General features: G+C 36.7%; 2 pseudogenes; both read left to right on the forward strand.

Moving 5' to 3' along the window:
• Nucleotides 1-4452: 4452 nt before the first annotated feature.
• Nucleotides 4453-12963, forward strand: LOC122986501 (annotated as a pseudogene).
• Nucleotides 8527-10039, forward strand: LOC122987219 (annotated as a pseudogene).
• Nucleotides 12964-17988: the final 5025 nt, after the last annotated feature.

The raw sequence follows: 17988 nt of genomic DNA on the forward strand, positions 1-17988 counted from the left end.
TGTATAATGATAAGTGATGGTGATAATATACTGTATGTACAAAGATCATGTGGCTAAATATCTCTGTCTCTAACACTTGACACCAAACTACAACTTGAGATTAATATTGACAATTTCAAATTTGATAAGTTCACAAATATTGGGTATAAAGTTTTCTTCTACAAATGTGTGACTTTAGTTTTATGTTTTTAAAGTTGTAATCAAAGCCACTGCACTACTGACAACAATGGTGTCACTCTTTACCAGCTGTCAGTAGTTCCTTTATTTCCATTGTGCATTGCATTATGGGACAACAGTGTCTATCAACAGCAGTTATCAATTATTAATCAACACTACAGATTCAGAACATGTTTAGATTTATATTGTATAAAATTAGGACACAATGTTATAAAATATGATTCACAGAGAGGTTTACAGGTATTTGGAGGATTATTCTCTATTTTTGGTTTTATCTTCACAGTTTTTGAGATATCTGTCTCTGAGTTTTCTGCCACCATCCCAACACAATGGAGATGGATTAAAAAGCGACATTTAAAAGACTTCAACAGTATCACGTCTTTCTAAAAACAATGTCCCCACTTACTCTGGACAATCCACAGGACACATTCTCAACAATTCTGAGTGGAAAGACTTTCTACTAAACTAATCTGACATCTTTTTACAGTATTTTCTGTGGATTATCCACAGTAACCGTCACACTTTCTAGAAAACACACTGCTGTTGATTTTAACTTAATGTAACTTTTCAGTGCTGTGAGAACCACAAATGAAACTCCATTGAACTGGTGTGGTGACAGACATCTCAAACACTGGACAAATAAAACCAAAACTATCTCCATGACTACACATATCACAAGAGGTTACTCACAAAATGTTTTTCTGCAATTTTCGGTGACTGGTCCTTTAACAAATAGAACCACTAGACACCAGTAGATGCTGTTAATTTGGCACTGGAGTAAGTTCTTCATGAAATCTGAAGAGGATTCAAGTCTATCTGTTGTATGAATACACAGTGAAACACTGAATCACAGTTCAAAGAGCAAATATTGAGAACAAGAGAGAAGTAGTGAAGTAGTGATAAGTTCAGTCTTCTACCACTTGAGGGCACAAGAGTCAAGTCCACCTTGTGTGGAGTCTACACTCTATTGCAGCTTTCTAAATGGAAAATTAAGAGTGTCTGAAATCAGAAACTGCACAGTCTTATTCATATATTAATAACTCCTGTCTGTGTTTGATCCAACAAGATGAAAACATGACAAATAATCTGAGGGACAGTTTAACTGACTCCTTCACCTCTCTGCCTGTCAGTCTCTGTCACTTATTGACTAACGTGTTCAATCTCAACCAGGTGTGTAGACAGTAATGTGTCTGAGCAGCACTGACCCACCAACATTATCATATTACTTACACTTTTATATCAAATCTGATTTTAATGATTTTGGATTGACTGTTTTTATTTGATTTTGTTGTGTCTCAGTGTGATCAGATGTGTTTTATTATGATTATATTGAGGTCTTATTGGGTATCTATTGTTTTTATTGTGGATTCTTTGGTGCTTTTATGTCTGGAGCACTGGACCAAATGATTTTCTCCGTGTGGGATAATAAAGTTGATCTGAATCTGAATCTGAATCACTCACCGACCCTCGCAGCCAAGTCTGATCAAAATACATTTTGTAACACTAAATATAAAATATACATATAAAGAAATAAATGAATATAAACTTGATTTATTGTTGACTTGACGTGTGTGTTGAATTTGTCATCTGATTAAAACAGAACTGTTGAAATAAGTTGTAGGAAGTCTCTGGAATGTAATTAGTTCCTCTGGTTCTGACACGCAGACCTTCCTGAGCTGCCTTCAGCCAGCTCTCTGGCTTTTCAGGTGATGTAACATTAACGCTACAACAATGACTAAACAACGTTTTTAATGTGTTATTTGAAAAAAAGTTGTGGAAGAAGAAACTCCATCACCTCCATCATGGACTGTTGGTTGAAACAAAAGAAGACATTTGTGGACGTCAACTTTTTTCAACATTTTTCACCATTTTCTAACATTTTATGGACAAAACAACTAAATGATTAATCAAGAAAATAATCAACAGATTAATCAATAATGAAACAATGCATTAGTTGCAGCCCTAAAATAAACAAATATTTACCAATTAACTATTTGCAACAGGCTGTAAGTACAAACAACTTGTGTACTTAAAAAATAAACATGTATGTAAATTTTCAAATATTATATAACATGACTCTGCATGTCAGAGTCTCTCCAGTCAGTCCTGTCTCATCACATTGTTTTATACAGTGTCTATAACAGTGCTGCATGTTGCATATATTGTGCTGTATTGCACATGCAGTCGTTATGCCTCCATATCTCCAATGAAAACATGGAATCTTCTCTTTGACTTTTTAACTATACATCCTGTTAACTTGTTCACTCTTTCAGGTGAGAAAAATACTGCTGTCTACAATTTACACACCTGCTAAAACTAATGCAGCTAATTCAACAGTCCAGCAATTATACACCTTAATGACTGTTATAATGTTGAGTTTTTGTGTGTTTCAAATATTCTTTTCTTCTCCATTTAGAACAATGAGGTAGATAAAAATGTAGAAACCCCTCTAAAGACAATACAAGTCAATATCAGCACTAATGCAGTCTCAACATGACCATAAAGACGAATCATCACCTCTCTGAACAGTTTCAACAAAAACTCAACATTATAACCTTCATCAGAGGAGCAATTATTTTTTTCATTTTACCCAAGTGGACGTAATAAACTGGTAACTGATATTTTTAGTAGCACCACCATAAATGAGTCCATGCAGTGGGCCACATGCAACACAGACAGAGAAATAAATGCTGCAGTTTTGCTCAATGAACAGGAGTCATGAGGGAAACTTCATCCTTATGTTGTAAAAATAAAAACAGTTTTGTGAATGTCACAATCACAATCATCATCATCATCAGACTTAAAGAGATTTTCAAAACACCAGCAGTAAATATGAATTCCACACATGAAACATAAGTAATGTTTAACATACTGCTTTACATTTAAAATCAAAAGCCACTGTATAAATTAGCCAAAAGATAATAAAATCAAACATAATTAAGTGTTTATGTGTCTATTATTTGCTCTTTTTTGTTTGCAGTGTAACGGTAAATATTCAGAATGCTTTATTTTAACTAACTAACTCCAACTGATTTGGTTCTCAGTTGGAGTTTGAATATGAACAACGTTAACAGTTAAAACTGAGAGGTGGAAACTTTGATGTAAAGTTAATTTCATTGCTGCACATTTTGCATGCCAGACGCTGCCATCCAGTGGTTCCACTGCAGAACAACATTCATGTTAAGCACAGTGACATCTGCTGCTGGGGAGCAGGAAGGCCGTCATCTCTCCTCACTTCTTTCAGTGTTTGTGTGTGTGTGTGTGCTTGTCTTTGTTTGCTGCTTTGATTCAAGGACAAGCCAAACAAGCTGAGCTGAGTTGTTATGTCAATGTGTTGTTGTTATCACACACAAACACACACACCTGCAAAATAACTCCAGCCCTTCAATAAATGCAGGTGTCAGAAGCTTGTAGGAGAAAGCACAAGCAACTCATGCTGAGCAATCACAGTTCTTGTGGTATCTCCACACTATAGCCGCTGGAGGCTCAATGTATAGTTATAGTCCAGAAGAGACATGTTAGCTGCAGTGCAGCCTTCAATGAAGCGACAGAGTCAACACATGTAGCTGCCCTTGGTACTACATGTCACTACTACAATGTCAGAGGTTTTCAAGCTGTGAGGCCTCAGTTGAACATTGATGTGTAGTGAGAGACGTGAGACAAAGACACTGATAGTTTCACAGTAGTTTTGTTTTCAAAGCAGAAACAAATAACCATCAAACACTCATCAGATTATTTACTGTGGAGACAGATACTCCAGAGTTTTAGGTCTCCTACCTCTGCAGGTCTCCTCATTCATTCAAGTCAAACATCAGTCACACAACAGCAAATACAAAGTTGTCATAACATGTTTCATCCATGGCCTGATGGAGGGCAGCCTGCCCATATGGATGCTGGTCATATACATAACAGCTTCATGTTTAAAATTTTATGTCAAAGGTCAGGACACATGTGGACATACAGTACATTACTCCTCATGTTTTGGACCTTTTACCATGTTTAATAAAGACATCAGACACTATAACAGTGTAAAAATAACAGAAAATCACAAAAAGTATTAATATGTCCCCTGTATGATAAGTGACCCTTTTCACATTGCACAAAGTGATGTGATTCACTGTTAAAATAGAAATATTGATTAGTGCAGCTTTTAATATGTAACTCAGAGCTTGTTATTCATTGTAACTTTACTGTAGTTAAATTCCGTGCATTTGTTTAATCAGCTGTGTTTGTCTCTCTGCAGAACCAGCATGAGGTTGCATTCATTCCACTAACATGGAGAAGTACGAAAAGGTGAAGAGAATTGGGAAAGGTGGATTTGGAACGGTCATCCTTGTCAAATCCAGAGAGGATGAACACCAATATGTCATCAAGGAGATATATGACATATCTGCAGTAAGCACTCTTTGTATAATATTCCACAGGATCAGTGTTGATTTGAGCTCCTCTTTACTACGTTGCTCTTTCACATTATCTGTCCCTCTCACTTTGACAGATGTCACCTGAAAAGAGGCAGAACGTTCAAAAGAAGTGGAAGTCCTCACCAAGATGAGTCATCCCAACATTGTCCAGTATAAAGAGTCTTTTGAAGGTATAAATGATCCAAGATCTTAGCTGTAACCTCAAAGAATCACAGGTCATCTACTGCAATAATATCCTGATGCATACGCGTGTTTTCATGCATGTTCCTTATTCTGTATAAAAATCTTTTTAGAGGAGGACTGTCTATATATTGTGATGGACTACTGTGAAGGAGGAGACCTCTTAGAGAAGATCAAATCTCAGAAAGGAGAACTTTTCTCAGAAGAACAAGTAAGCTACTAATTCTTCAAGACAATCATGAATGTTAAGGATAAACCTGATAATCTTTAGGGTGAAACTGAACAACATGTGTATAGAATTCATCATATAACACTCACTATGTGTTGAACTGATCCCAGTTTGTCTATTTGTTTGTTCTCTCCTCTGACTTTCTCTCCCTCTGCAGTGATATTTGGGCCCTCGGCTGTGTCCTGTATGAAATGTGCACTCTTAAGCCTGCAGTAAGTATTCTGTGTGTGAGCTGTTTACTAATTCATGTAGATTTAATGTATCTTACACAGTATTATAATGCTCACATACTGATTTAGATCTCTTCTCTGTATGTCTAATAGTTGACAAACAAGAATGGATCATCTTTCCTTTCTTCATTTTTTCTGCAGTGGTTATAACTGTGTACTAAATGTGTTTCCTCTCAGTTTAATGCTGACAATAGCATGCACATGGAGGTGAAGATTGTCCATGGCTTCTACCCTCCTGTGTCTGATCACTACTCCCAAGAACTGCGTTCTCTCTTGGAACAGCTGTTGAAACACAACCCCACAGAGAGGCCCTCAGTCAGCAGCATACTGGAAGAACCTTTCCTCTCCTGTACAGAAGTTCCTCACACCACAGGTGGAGAGCACAATTAGTTGTCTTTGACACAGCCTGAATTTACATAAAGCAGATTGTGTTCAGTTATAGAGCATTTATTCTCTACTCATTCCAGATCATTGCTCAGGAATTTGGCTATGCTTTTTATTCTGCCCTTTGTTTGAGTGCAAGTAGTTTTTTGTGTTCTATAGTGCCCCCTCCTGATCATTCAACAGAAGTAGTTACAAAACAGGAAGTTTCCTCCAGAGCTAACCAGACAGATTAGAGAGCTCATGTGCCGGCATCTGCTGCAGCTATTTATTTTCAACATTGTTGCCTTGGACACTATTTGTCCGTGAGTATTATGTGTTAGTGATTTCTTTACACTATATGCATCGTATATTTGCTGTGTATTTGTTTTGAGGTGACTAAATTGATGACTAGCATAGCTGCAACCTGTTAGCTAACCTGTTTTGCTTAGTGACACAGCATTTTTATTTCTTACATAGTTATGTCAGTGTAATGAATATTGTTCAGATTCTGATTTCTGTTTGCATTTGTGCTTTGTCGCAGTTTTACAGTAAATGTGGATCTTCATTAAACATGCAAGAAAAGTTACGCTTTGTGTTTATTGGAGGACTGCAGACTGTTGGCTAACTGTCTAGCTTTGGATAAAGACTACTCATTGCGAGGACAGAATACTTTTCTTCACAAGCAGCAACCAGGTAAGCAAACTCTTAATCTCTATAAACAGATATTGGCATACGAAAGCAGAATCTGAAGGAAAGGGACAAGATTTGCTGTATGAAACATTCTGGTTTCTGTTCATGTTTCTGGTTTTCCGCAAACAGTCTGTGGGGAGCAAAAGAGGTGGAACGCATTGGCCAGAATGTTGTCTAGACCTAAAACACCCACAAAAAGTACTGAAAGTACTGTTTGTGTATTGTGTAGAGAAACGTTCAACTTGTGTAATAAAAGAAACAAATTATTTTCAGTTTACTTGCCATTTCCTTTATCAATTATTAACTCTTAATTGTGATATTATAATCTTAAGCATAATCTAATTATTAATACATGGGGATGAAATAAACATGTTAATGGGAAACAAAAAGGAGATGAAGTGATGAGACAAATCAAAGTCGCAAAAAATAAACACCTCAAAGTCACCTCAACAGGTGGAGAGAGAGAGAGAGACTGAGCAGCATCAGTTAACAGTGAAGCAGGTGGAGGTGAAGATGGTGTTGATATAGATGTTAATACTGAGATAAATTCAGACAAACACACACTTGAGCCTAAATATCTCAACAAAAGGAAAGCTACAGCATGTAGTGATTTTACAGTTTCTTGATGATCAATTTCAAATCCAAGTTTAATGAACAAAAAACTATTAATTATATTGTGTTCATTAATAAGAGCCTAATTGCTTATTTTTTGTTTGTAATAGTTGCTTTTTAGATATACAAGTCTATGTTTAATTAAATATTTGTGTTGTGTTTGCACTGGCCTTCAGAGGCCAGAATTTTCCCCACATAACTGACAGTCGCATATTACATGACCTTAAATCCAGCAGAATACATAATCAACCTCTGCCAAAATGTCTCCTATTATTTACACAATCTTCCCTGAAATGCATACACAATAAGGAGAGATGCACACACTGCAAACACTCACACAAATGACTTGCAAACAGCAGTTTCAGCTTGGTATGACTGTTTGATAAATGCAGCACATTTGGTGCCAAATGCGTCACATCTGCACTTGAAAAACAGGCACAAAGTCTCTCTCGCTCTCTCTCTCTCACAAACACACACACAGTAGAAGTTTCATTTGGCAAAACATTTGCCTTGTATGCTGATAAAATCTGCCCAAAACATGACTTTTATAAATTTCTTTTTTTCATTTTCAAAGACATTTCACATTGAGTAATTGAAAGGACCAAAGCATCACATTTTCTCACCACTAGTGGTATCAAGCAGTACAGAAAACTTAAGTTTTATTCTTCAGGTTTTGAGATATTTGTCTCTGAGAATCCTGTCTCCATTCTTTTGAATAACACTGTTTCTTGAAAGAAATGTTACTTAATCATTACAGAGATAATTATATGTAGCCATGTATCCTCTTATTCAAAGTAATTAAATATAAAATCCAACTCAAACTGAAACTGACCCTAAGTTATGTCTAGAGGTCTGAATAAGTTGGTTTCTACAGCTGAGTAGTTCACTGTAAAATTCAGAAATATTTGCTGCTGTATGGAAAAAATGTGCTCTCATTAGAGAGCATGTTCTCTCACTGTGCTATCAGTCACTCACATACACACACACACACACACACAATAAAACATAGTGGATGTGTTGTCCAGAGGGAACAAAAAGGGTTTCATGTGTGTAATTATATCGGGTTGGAAGTTGACCACTGAGAGGTAATTCCAATGAAAACTGTTTACATTATTTCAGACTAACAAAGTCTCAGGGAGAATATTTAGTCATTCTGTATTTTGGTCCTGTGTCAACAGTCAGTTTTAGTCACTGTAAAAAGTCACCAACAAGACTTTGTCAATCTTTTGACCTGATTTTCCTACAGTTCTACCAACAAGACCTGACAATTTAATAAGAAATATTAATTAATTTGATACAGATCACAGACTAACACCACCACCAGAATCCTTTGAGACCTATAATGCTAAAAACAGAAAATATTTTTTGGGAAAACAATCTTCAACAACTGTCAACAAAATCTTTTACATTGCGGTAGTGACACACACACACACATACAGAGTCAAACATATAGTTATAAAGGGTTGCTGATTTGTATGTTGTTTATTTTTAAAGTGATTTTTTTCTCTTTCCTAGTCTTTTTCAACTTTCTCTCCAAACTTGGACTGAAGAAATTTTATCCCAACAAGCTCGCTCTTCAGTCTCTTCTGGAAATCAACAAAAACAGCATTTATGATGAAACTGTTGAATCACTAGAGAAAATACCATGGTGCTTTCTCAGGAAACTCAAATCAAAGCAGAATGCAGAAACTGTACACAATTATCAAACAATGATGATGATGAAGATGATGATGATGAGGAAAACAATTATCTCTTTGACTTTGACCTGGTCACTGCAGATGACTCTGCAGACAACAAGGTTAACCCTCTCGACCTCATAGTCGCACTTTTTCTTTGTGCCGACAGCTTCTTGCAACACGAAATGGCCCTCAAGATGACAATGTGCCAGTTTTCTGTCCCACTGCTGTTGCCTCATAGTGATAACAGTCAGTGTTCCCTGATGCTGTGGGCTCGTCAAAGAGTGGGTGTCCACATGATTTGTCTGAATCAAGAGGGTTTGTTGAAGACAACATTGTCCAAGCAAATATACCATTCTTTACTTTTGTGAGGCTGAAAAACTGCAGTTTGTCCAAGTCACAGGTTTTGAATCATGTTCTCAGTCATGGCCAACAGAATCACAACATCTTCATACACAGAGATATGGAAGGAGGAACACTTAAAAGAGAAATAGCCAATGGTTTGGTCGAGGTTTGCTGGTACCTTCCCTGTGGCAAAGAAAATCTTGACATATTTCCAGAACCAGTTGCCTTTGCCAATTTAAGAGGAGACATTTGTGAGTCACTCACACAATTCAATTTTCTTTATCAGGTATCAACTGCTACCTTTGTGTTCCTGGACAAAGTTGAAGAAAATGAGCACAAGATTCTGACTTCTCTTCAAGATGTGAAATCCAAACTCGTCTTGATTGTTAATTGCAAGGACAACTCTAGAGAGGACATGATGTCTGTCCAGACAACACTGAAAGAGTTAGAGCTACCAAAAAGCAGCGTGAAAATCAAAGACTCAAAGGTAAATGTTGCAGAGTTCTTAAAGAAACTTTGTGCAGCCATCAAGACCTCACTGCCAGATGAAACTCCCACATTGAACATTGTCAATATGGCTGGAAAAGCTGTTGAACTTGGTCTATCTGTGGATGAAAACACAAGTGACAAACAAAAGAAAGCAGTTGAGGAGATCATGATCGACATTGAGGGGCGAAGTATACCAGACTACAAGAAAGAACAGCTTCCTTTTCAGAGAGTTAAGTGGAAAAGATTATCGCAGCTAGAGAAGGAGGAGTGTAGATTGAAATATGGTGACTCAGGACTTGAACAGAATAAATGCCAGCTACAGGAAGAAAAACAAAAAATTATGGAGGAGCAAAGCAAACAAAAACTGTCCAAAGGAATGAAGAGTTTCATTAAAACCTTATCCACAAGTGAGACAGAGGAAAGAGATTTTTTCCTTAAGTGGATGAAACTCAAGTTTAACACACAACACGCAAACTGTCTGAGCTGTGAAACAAATTCAAAGAGCAATGTGAAAAGAAAGACATCAAACTCATTGCAAAGTTAGATCAGGCTTTGATGGAGAGTTCTTTAGGAGTAGAGCATTACATGAGAGAGATGGGACTCATCTATGAGTTCTCAATTGATGGCTTAAGAAACACTGCTGATGAAATATCTCGTCTCCCTGGTTTGGCAGCTGAAATGCTGTTGGATGGATATCCTTTAGAGCTCTTGGATGGAGATGCTTCCAACATCCCAGAGAGATGGGTGACAGATGCGCTGATGGAGCTTCACAAGAAGGTTGGAAGGAAGAGCAGACTGTTAGTACTGACTGTGCTGGGTGTTCAAAGTACAGGGAAGTCAACACTCCTCAACACCATGTTTGGTGTGCAGTTTCCTGTCAGCAGTGGCAGATGCACAAGAGGAGCTTATATGCTTTTCCTCAAAGTTGGAGAGGACATGAAACATGAGTTGAATTATGAATATATAGTTCTCATTGATGCAGAGGGTCTAAAATCTCCTGATTTGGCAGAACTAGAAGAAAGTTATGTGCATGACAACCACCTGGCAACCTTTGTGATTGGCTTAAGTGATGTCACCATCATCAACCTCGCCATGGAGAACGTAACAGAAATGAAAGACATCCTGCAAATTGCAGCTCATGCCTTCTTGAGAATGAGACATATTGGGAAAAGGCCAGTTTGTCATTTCGTGCATCAAAATGTTAATGGAGTTTCAGCTCATGCAAAGAACCTAACCGATAGAAAGAATCTCTTGGAGCAGCTCAATGAAATGACACAAATTTCAGCTGAAATGGAAAGGCAGCCTTCTATTAAAGCTTTCACAGATGTGCTGGACTATGACATGGACAAAAACAACTGGAACATCCCAGGACTCTGGCATGGAACCCCTCCGATGGCACCAGTGAACACAGGTTACAGTGAAGCTGTAGCAGATTTAAAGAAAAATCTTTTGGCAACAGTGAAAACAGACCGAGGCAATGAAGTCTCACAGATCCCAGAGTTTCTAGAATGGATGAGAAGTCTCTGGAAAGCAGTGAAATATGAGAACTTCATCTTTAGTTTCAGAAACACTATTGTGGCTCATGCCTATGATAAACATTGCAAAGAATTCAGTCAATGGGAATGGCAGTTCAGAAAAAAAATTCTCTCCTGGCAAACAGAAGCAGAGTTGGAAATCTTAAATTCTGACAATGAATCTGAACTCCAACATTTAAATGAATTGTTTGAACCGAAGAAATCAGAGGTGTCAGAAAAAATAGCATCTGAAGAAGGGAAAATGGAGAAACTTACAAACTACTACAAAAAGAAAGACCAGAATGTAAATCTGATAGAGAAATACAAAACTGACTTTTTCAACAGCATCAGTAGTCTCGCAAAAGAAATAGTTCATTCCGTGAACAACAGATTGGATTATGTCCTTGAGCTAAAAATAAGTTCAAAAAAGGCTCAAGACATTTAGAAGGAATACAGAGGCAGGATTGAAGACAAGGTCAAGAAGCTCCTGAGTGACTGTAAAAACTCTGATAAACTGTCTGATGAACAGCTGACACATGAGTTTGAAAAGATGTGGACTGAAGCCACTAAAAACATGTCTGGCCTGAAAGAGCGAGATATCGCAGCACAAATTCTCAACCAGTTGAGAAAAAATTTTGCTAACCAGAATGTAAATGAGAAATTCCAAAACATTGAAGACCTAAAGGAGATTGGGAAGACTCCATTTAAAACCAGATATGAACATATAGACCCCTTCATGAAGAAAGTTGAATGCCTGCTTTGGGGAGATTTGCAGAACATCGCTGACAGTGTCATTGAGTCTTGCATACAGTTTGTGCTTGATAAAACAAAGACAAACACAGATTACAATGACTCTTTTACAAGGGAGCTTCTTAAAAAAATGATGAATCCCTTAAACAAAGTTACAGGCATCACAAAAGAAATACACAGTTTGAGATTGACCTGAAACTTCACATTTGTGGCATTGCCTCAAGGGAATTCCTCAAAATGCACCAAAAATTCTTGTCAGATAAAGATCCTCAAATTCAGCTGCAGAAGTACAAGACTCATTACTTGTCAGATTTTCTTGATTTATACAAAGAGAGAGATGATTGTCAGAGCAAAGCAAAGCATTTTGTCCAGTTTTGTATCAAATCTGCAGTTGTCAAGTACATTTGTAAGTATGAAATATATGTTAAAGATTGGATATTTCAGCAAATCCAGCAACAAATGTTAGAGGACAAAACTTAAACTCAAACAAGAGAATCTGAAGGTGATAGTTCACAAAATCACAAAAGCCTTAGAGCAGGCCACAAAAGGACCAGATGGTGTTCAACTGCCAGACAACAATGAAAGCATCACAGAGCTCATCAGCAACATGTGGAAGTATTTGATTAAAGACATCTCAATTTCAGTGGAAATTCAAAGCACATGTCATCCATTTATCAACAGCCTCAAAATGTCAATAGAAGACATTTTGAAGAACAGCTTCAGGAGGAATTCTCAAGGTCTGAAAACATCACTGAGACTCTGAACAAACTTCCAATCAAACCACAGAATGAGCTTTTCAAGTGCATGTTTGGTTGTGGAAAACAATGTCCATTTTGTAAAGTTCCCTGTGAGGCTGGAGGCAAAGGACACAAGAAGCATCATGCAGCTGTTCATCGACCAAAAGGTCTTGGTAGGTACAGGAATGAACAAACTCAGAAGCTGAATGAAACACTGTGTACAACTAATGTGCAAAGTGAAGGTAGATTTAAAAATGCAGACACTAAAGAAGAGTGGCATCCATACAAAGACTACACCAAGTACTATCCAGACTGGCACATTCCTCCAGATCCCAGCATAGAGGCATCTGACTACTGGAAGTTTGTACTGGTACGACACAATGACAGATTTGCTCAAGAATATAAGGCCAAGCCAGCTGATGTTCCAGAGGCCTGGAGGAGAATCACAAAGGAACAAGCACTGAAGGGGTTAAAAGATGCCTTCAACATAAAGTGAACAACGTACAAATGTCCTTAAACAAAACCAAATTTTAAACATGCAAGTTTTTTTCTAACAAAAATAAACTCTTCGGAGAGGAACATGAGGACATGAGGACTACAAACCTTACGACTTTCAGCAGATCAGATCAGTCAAATTCAGTCAGTTAAATTCAAAATACATCAATACTGTTTTAATGTATATTGTTTTGTTTTTTATGTAACTGACTTTGTGGTTCAAACAAAAACAAAGGGTCATGATTTACAATATTTGTTTTTTGTCATTTTTTATGATTACATCTATTTGCTTATTTTTTCTTTGTTCATATTGATATATGATTATGTGAATAGTAACCAGTGTGCAAGATAATAATGATAATAATGATGATGACAATGATGAAGATGTCAGCATGGTTCATTCAGTGTTTGCAGTTGGCTTTCTAATGGTTACTACCAGTCAATCAATAACAAATATTGATACAACTGACTTTTGGTGCCTTTCTGAAGCTGAAAATGAAACAAAGAGGCAGAAAGCACAGAAACAATTATTCAGACTTTTAAATATTTACCATATTTTTTTCTTCTTTATTTTATTCTTTTAAATAAAAATTTGATGATGATGATGATGTAGGCCTACGTAGTTCAAAGGTCATATAATGAGATGCTGTTTGTATAACATTTTACTACTTTTTACATTTTTCATAGTTTTATTCTTTAACATTTCTTGCAAAATGTAACATGCTACAATGAAAATAGTTATTAATGTTTTCTTGGAGAGTAAAGTAAATAAATTGTCATCAGTTCATAAGTTTGCACATTGATGCAAATTAATTTTTGATTCATGTTCAAATACTGAGATATCTTCATGTTTTGATGTACAACTTTTTCATTATTTTTGACAGGTGATGATGTGTTGAACAACTCAAGTTAAAGATCAGAAAATAGTTTTATATTTTGAAAACATATTATTGTTTATTTAATTCTTTTAATGTTGATTATGATGATGATGATGATGATGATGGAGAACAAAGGTCATGCGAAACATATTTTCTAACATGTCATCACTATTCTTTTTTATTTTTAATTTCATTTCTAATAGGAATATGCAAAGCATTTGATCTTTTGATGTGTGTTTGATAAATGTCAGTGAATAAGAGTCTTTATGTTGTTGTAACTGACCTTTTAGCTCATGTTTAAATATTGTCTAAACAAGCCAACTGTTGGAATAATGTGGCATCTTCTGCTCTGTTGATCATGTTCAACTTCTGACACCATGAATTAAACAAGATACAAAAAAGTTGTGTTTTGTCAGTGTTTTTTTCCCTCTTTATTACAGGTTGACACACCGTATAGTTATGTGTATAATGATAAGTGAGTACAAAGATCATGTGACAATTTCCAAATTTGATAAATTCACAAAAAATGGATATAATATATTGGGTAAGTTTTCTTCTACCAATGTATTACTTCAGTTTTATGTTTTTAAAGCTGTAATCAAAGCCGCTGCACCACTGACAACAATGGTGTCACTCTTTACCAGCTGTCAGTAGTTCCTTTATTTCCATTGTGCATTGCATTATGGGACAACAGTGTCTATCAACAGCAGTTATCAATTATTAATCAACACTACAGACTCAGAGCACGTTTAGATTTATATTGTATAAAATTAGGACACATTGTTATAAAATATGATTCCAAGAGTGGTTTACAGTTATTTGGAGGATTATTCTCTATTCTTGGTTTTATCTTCACAGTATTTGAGATATCTCTCTCTGAGTTTTCTGCCACCATCCCAATACAATGGAGGTGCATTAACAAGTGACATTTAAAAGACTGCAACAGTATCACGTCTTTCTAAAAAACAATGTCCATGATTACTCTGGACAATCCACAGGACACATTCTCAACAATTCTGAGTGGAAAGACTTTCTACTAAACTAATCTGACATCTTTTTACAGCATTTTCTGTGGATTATCCACAGTAACAGTAAGAGCACAGTAACACTTTCTTGAAAACACACTGCTGTTGACTTTTTTAAATGTGACTTCTCAGTGATATGAGTACCAAAACTTGAATCCCATTAATCTTGACTGAATTGGGCTAACAGCAGAAATATTACAGAAACATTTCAAAAACTGGGCAAATAAATTGAAAAATTATCTGCATGGCTACATATTGTAATGGGTGGACGGGTCCTCTAACAAACTCAGCCAGTGGACATCAGTAGATGATCTGTTAATTGGGCACTTAAGTATGTCATTCATGAAATTTGCAGAATATTAAAGGCTATCTGTTGTATGAATACATAGTTAAACACCATTTCATCATTTGAAGAAGACAGTGAATCCGACAAAGAAGTCCAGTGATACAATATTGAGCAGTTCAGCCTTCTACCACATGAGGGCACAAGTGTCAAATCTTCACTCTATTGCAGCTTTTCAAATGGAAAGTTAAGAGGCCGTATTCTAAAGAGTGTCTGAAATCAGAGACAGCACAGTCTTATGCATATATTAATAACTCCTGTTTTTAATATATAATAACACCTGTCAAGGCTGTTGTTTCAGCTAGTAGCTAAGTTTACAAGAACTTGACTAGTTTTAATTGACATTACAAACTAAGCTAAACAGTTAGGCTACATACTGACAGCTTTCATTTTAGCTTGTTCATAACAATTTGCTGTTAACCTGTCCAGTGCGCTGTTGTTGTGTAAAACATACCGGGACACTGTGGGCAAAGCAGTTGGAAATATCACTTTTCACCATGTTTATGCTTGTTGAACAGGTGGTTTGATAAATTATTCTTATTGGCTTTTTACTTGCAAAGGTTTTATTGCACTCACAGTAACGAGCATCAAGTTGTCGCCAACTTCAGTAAAACTTCAACTTCTTCGCTTCATCTGGTTCACTTTCTCTACTGTGGCCTCACTGCTGTGCTGTCTGCTGTGTGTGTGTGTGTGTTGGTGTGTGTGTGTGAAGCAGTGCAACCATAAATGGCAGCAATGACCCTCAGCATTGTTTTTTTCTGTTCATTCATCTAAGGCACCATGAAAAAGCACTCAGGAAGTTAAGTGTTAATGTGCCCTGAATTGCTCCCTAAATATCAATATCAAATATCGAATGGGTCCAAGAACAAGGCCCTCCTCTCCTTCAGATACATGATCTTAAAAATATTAAATCAAACACTGAAGCCAATACTCTCAATAGTCTCATGGCTGTGTCTAAATTTGTTAAGATTACTTACAATGAGCGTCCAGTGTCCTTTGTCACAGACTGCTCCAGCTGCCATATATTTCAGTAGTTCTAACTAAAAACAAAAACAGAAATTAACAAGCATACACATCTGAAGCAGAATTTATATTTTAGTGAAAGGGTTCAATGTCAGCTATTTGTGAAATGCATCATTTGAGGTGTAATTTGTGTCAGTTTACTCACAGGTTTCTACCCTGTTACAGGACTCCGGGGTCTGGATGTGTGTGGATGGCCCTTCAGAAGATGTTGAAGGTGTTGGGTGTAATGAAGTGCATCTGTTGAGTCTGTATGTGTTGTGTCGAGGTTTGTGTATGTGGTGGATTTGTCTGTGATGGACCAGCCAGAGGGACCCGATATTTTTCTCAAGTTGACAGGGATCCTCTCCCATGGCTCAATGTAATGGGTGATGTGATCAATGTTTACTTTGATATTTTCCTCTTTTTAGACACTCTTGCCATCAAGAGAGATGATTTTGAAGGGTCCCAGCATGTCCGCTTCCATATTCCCCTCTCTTCTCTGCTCTTGTTGGATATTTTTGTCAGACAAGATTTCCCAACTGAAAATTGTTCTGTTGGCCTCTCTCCTCTCTTTTGCGAACTTTTCCCTTACTTTTTTTTAACGCTGTCCTTAACTTCTTGGAAGACAGATTCTTGCTCTTTGAGGCAATGACTTTGTCTTCTGTAACCTGCCAAAAGATTCAGATTAAAGTGAGGACATTGATGGAATATCTGGAAGTTGATCTGAACGTTTTAAGGTGAGAACATTAGATCATATTACTTCGTACTCCTTTGGTACCTCTGAGGGATACTTTGCCTTCCTCCCAAACATCAGAAAATAGGGGCTGTGTTGGTGGTTAGTTGCTTTTTGGTGCAGAGACCAAACATTGTCGACTGTAGAAATTTGTACCACTCTTTGGGGTGATCAGCCAACAGCGTATTTAGGGACTTTAAATTGCAGAATTAAGAACAGGCATTAGGAAGGAGGATAAAATTTAGGTTCCATGATTGGTTGCTAACATCTGTTATTGTGAGTTTACCCACCAGGTCCATCCCTACATGTTCAAGAGGCTCTGTTACCTTGGAGAAAAAACAACAAAAAAGGACAAGAATATTATATCACTGTTGATGTGTTTAAAAGCCAGTATATGCCATTGTGTTCTTTACCTCAAATGGATTATATGCCTTCTTTTCTTTAATATTAGCCCTCTTAGACTGGCACTGAGGACAGCGAGCAATCTAAATGGACAAATATTTCAAAAATACAAACATGTTAGTGCAAATTAATCCTGATAATGAAAATAGCAGGCCTTTGAGCATAGCGAACCAAACTTATAGAACATTTTTATGCCCCTATGATTGTTTTCTCTATCTGTGCATATACAATTATCTAATTACTGTCCCTATTGTCCTTGCTGTCCCTATGTAACATTTGACTTTCATGTCTAATATCGATGATTGAGTTTACTTGACAGTACATAAAATCGTTGTAATGATAGAGATACAGTACATAGATGTATACAAGTACTATACATGTTTCTGGTCTTTAACATGAAACATGATCGGTGGCAGATACAGATGTCAGGCATGTCACATTTTGCCACAGTATATAGCTGTCTCCTCTCTGTCTTCCGGCTGAGTGTTAAATTATACATTGAAATATATGCTTTACCTCTAGGCTGAACATTTCATAAGTCGACTGGATATCAGAGTAATAATGATATATGTGACAAATGTTAAAGCTGACAAAAACATTTTATGAACTATTTATTGACATTTGTGATATTTTGAACAGGCATAGACAGTCACCTACTTGCTGCTGTTCCCAAGTCCTCGACTCAAGTGTCTTGAGA

This window comes from Thunnus albacares, chromosome 1 (genome assembly GCF_914725855.1).
Source record: "Thunnus albacares chromosome 1, fThuAlb1.1, whole genome shotgun sequence".
NCBI lineage: Eukaryota > Metazoa > Chordata > Actinopteri > Scombriformes > Scombridae > Thunnus > Thunnus albacares.